Source organism: Phytophthora infestans, genomic scaffold (genome assembly GCF_000142945.1).
Source record: "Phytophthora infestans T30-4 supercont1.792 genomic scaffold, whole genome shotgun sequence".
In the NCBI taxonomy this organism is placed as follows: Eukaryota; Oomycota; class Peronosporomycetes; order Peronosporales; family Peronosporaceae; genus Phytophthora; species Phytophthora infestans.
In genome coordinates, this window is record NW_003303012.1 from 8,591 (window position 1) to 12,071 (window position 3,481).

A 3,481-nucleotide genomic window follows, 5' to 3' on the forward strand; every position below is an offset into this window, starting at 1 on the left:
CTGTCCTCTACCCTCTTCTGCCAAGTGGTTTCTTCTTTTCGACCTCCTGCCAATGTCCCGTGAACGCGTAATCCTCTCCTTCTGGGCACTCGCGTCGTATGCCCGCAGCCGGCCTTCCCGCAAGTGGCGTCCCCCCCCGAAGAGCCCCAGCTGAGGCAAAGCCTCCCTCCAGCTCTGCTCGATGAGCCATGGTGAGCTCCCCTTCACGTGGAACCCCCTTGTGGCGTTGCGTAGACGTCAGGGTCGTTACCCAGTACTTGGTGAAGTGCAGCGGTTTACCCTCACTCACAGAACTCATGGGAGTTTGAGGCTATCCTCCGGGCAAGATTGGCCCGACGTCGTTGACGCTTACGACCGGGCACATCATGTGCCGAAGCGCCACCATGGCGTGCGACAGCGTCGCCAGGCGCTGGGCGCCTCCCACTAGAGTGGGGAGCGATCAGGTCAGTAGTTGAGCTCAGGCTCTGACCAGTGGCTGTAGCAGCCAGCTCGTACGTATGAGCGGTGCTCGCAGCGGGAGCAGGAGGTGGAGAGACCCCGTAGTGTTAGGGACATGTTTCCGAAGGAAGCAGGTGCTTCGTGTTGTGCTGAACAAGGTTCAGGCACAAGCGTCTCGATAGACGCATAGTTGTTTTGAAACAACTTGCTCGATGAGCATGATCCAAATGTGGATACGCTGTAACAGCGAAAGTGGTGTCCCGGACGGGGATCGAACCACTGGCCTTTGGCTTGACAGGCCGGAGCTCTACCATTGAGCTATAAGTGCGATGCCCGTACGTCAGTCCGAGAACGGACTACTCATGGTATGAGAGGGCTGCGCCCGGGTGGATTTGAACCACCGACCTGTGGCTTCCAAAGCCAGCGCTCAACCACTGAGCTGAAAGGGCGTTGCCCTTAAGCTTGTCCATTCAAGGACAACAGTTCATGGAACGAGAGGGCTGTGCCCTGGTGGGTTCGAACCCCCGACCTGTGGCTTCCAAAGACAACGCTCGACCACTGAGCTAAAAAGCGGATTGCTCTTAAGCTTGTCCAAGCGTGGACAATCGTTCATGGAACGACAGAGCTGTGCCCTGGTGGGTTCGAACCACCGACCTGTGGCTCTCAAAGCCAACGCTCAACCATTGAGCTAAAAGGGCGTTGCCCATAAGCTTGTCCAAGCGGGAACAATCGAACGAGAGTGCTGTGCCCTAGTGGGCTCGAACCACCAACCTGTCGCTTGTGAAGCGAGTGTTCAACCGCTGAGCTGTTGTCGACGACTCGAATGAGTCAAGAGCATTGCTCTAAGCGGTTTGCAGCTCTTGGAGTAGGCGCGGAGCGCGAGCGTAGGTCTGAGACCGCTTGAGAGCAAGATGCGCGCTGCGCTTGGAGCATTGGGCGGTGGGCCGACGACGAGAAGTTGGACATCAACGATGCGTAGGCGTTTGTGAGCTCACGGAGCTGTACAACGCTGGTGTGAGGTGTAGTAACCTCCGTCGTCTTAACAAGACGTGACCTCGCTGAGGAGAGTTTCGAGAACGGAATGTCCTCATCTTAGTGGGGGAGAGTGTAACGGGGTTACATGGTGTGGAGCACACAGGGGTACGAAGTACCCGGAGAGTTAACAAACTCTCAGTACATAAGTTGGAGAGTTAACAAGGTCTCTCAGTACGTTGGCTGAAAGCCACACGTTATGCATTTGATTAGGTTTAACTATGCTAGATAGTTAAAGAGATACATTTACCCCTAGGCGGCTTGGCCGCAATTTTAGTAAATAAAACACTTCTGGTTTTGAAGCATAAAAGTTAAGGTGTTAACTTTGAGCCCTGGTCTTGGGCTGTAAGTGTCCTTTGGATAAGGAACTTAGTATTAGTGACTCTTTGAGTCGAACGTCTTCCTCTGACGCTAAAGCTACGGCAGCCCCGCTGCATGTTTCTTATGGAAAACCGATCTTTTACCGCGAAATCACCGTTTTGACGTGGTTTTTAACGCTGCACGTGTACCTCTTCGTGCTACAGATGGCTCTACACTTTGGCAAACTTGATTTAGGTATGAGGCATATGAAGCAAACATCATATTCGAGCTATATCTAGTATACAAGTCGATACACAAGATGAAATTGGGTAAAATCATTGAATTGAGCGAAATTGCGATTGTATTGAAGTTTGTATGTGTAGTGCATAGACGTAGACTTGTACAAAGTTGTACCATCTATACTACTATATGTGGGTAATGTCATACTATACAATTAGTACGTAAGAGCTGGTGTTTTGAATGGAAAACCGTGCTTTTACCACAACATCACTGTTCTGACGCGGATTTTGACGCTGCAAATGTACTTTTTCGTGCTACACATTGCTCTACACTTTGAAAAACTTGTGTTGGACATGAAGCCATATGATATATATATATGTATATATTTTATCATATGGCCCCATGTCCAACACAAGTTTTTTAAGCTACCGCTAGAATTCAAGCCGGTATACATCATGAAATTGGGTAAAATCATTGAATGAACTGAAATTGCAATTGTATTGAGCTTTTTAAAAGTAGTGCATAGACGTAGACTTGTTAAAAGTAGTACCATCTATACTACTAAGTATGAATAAAGTGTAACCATACAAAAGTAAGTAAGAGTTAGTGTTTTAAATAGAAAAAGATCTTTTACCGCAAAATCACCGTTATGACGTGGTTTTTGAAAACATCTGTTTTTTATACGGAAGCCGTTTTAGCAGCTACAGGTCTGAAAACTTGGGAGAGTACGTAAATTTATATGGGGAATCCAACCATATGTTGGACGTGTGACAAAGACGAGCCAAACATCTGTTTTTTATACGGAAGCCGTTTTGGCAGTTACAGGACTGAAAACTTGGGAGGCTACGTAAATTTATATATGGAATCGAACCATATGTTGGACGTGTGACAAAGACGAGCCAAACATCTGTTTTTTATACGGAAGCCGTTTTAGCAGCTACAGGTCTGAAAACTTGGGAGAGTACGTAAATTTATATGGGGAATCCAACCATATGTTGGACGTGTGACAAAGACGAGCCAAACATCTGTTTTTTATACGGAAGCCGTTTTAGCAGCTACAGGACTGAAAACTTGGGAGAGTACGTAAATTTATATGGGGAATTGAACCATATGTTGGAAATGTTACAAAAACAGGCCGTTTACCTAATATCTGATTTTGATCTATATCGGTAATACTTCTAGCGATACAAGACTGGAAATTTGGGTGAATAAGTAATTTTATACGAGGAATCGAGCCATATGGTATACATGCTCTATAGACGGGCCAGAGAGGCAAGATTGTTTAGCAACACAGTTTTTTGCGCCGACAGGACTAAAAAAAACATTATTTTTGAATACGGTAAAATCAACTAATGCTGGGTATGTGTTAAACACGGTCTTTTGATGATGCATGAGATTTGTGGTTTTTGAAGCGCCAGAGCTGGAATGTTGGGGAAATGTATATTTAAGTACAGGGAATTAAATCATATGC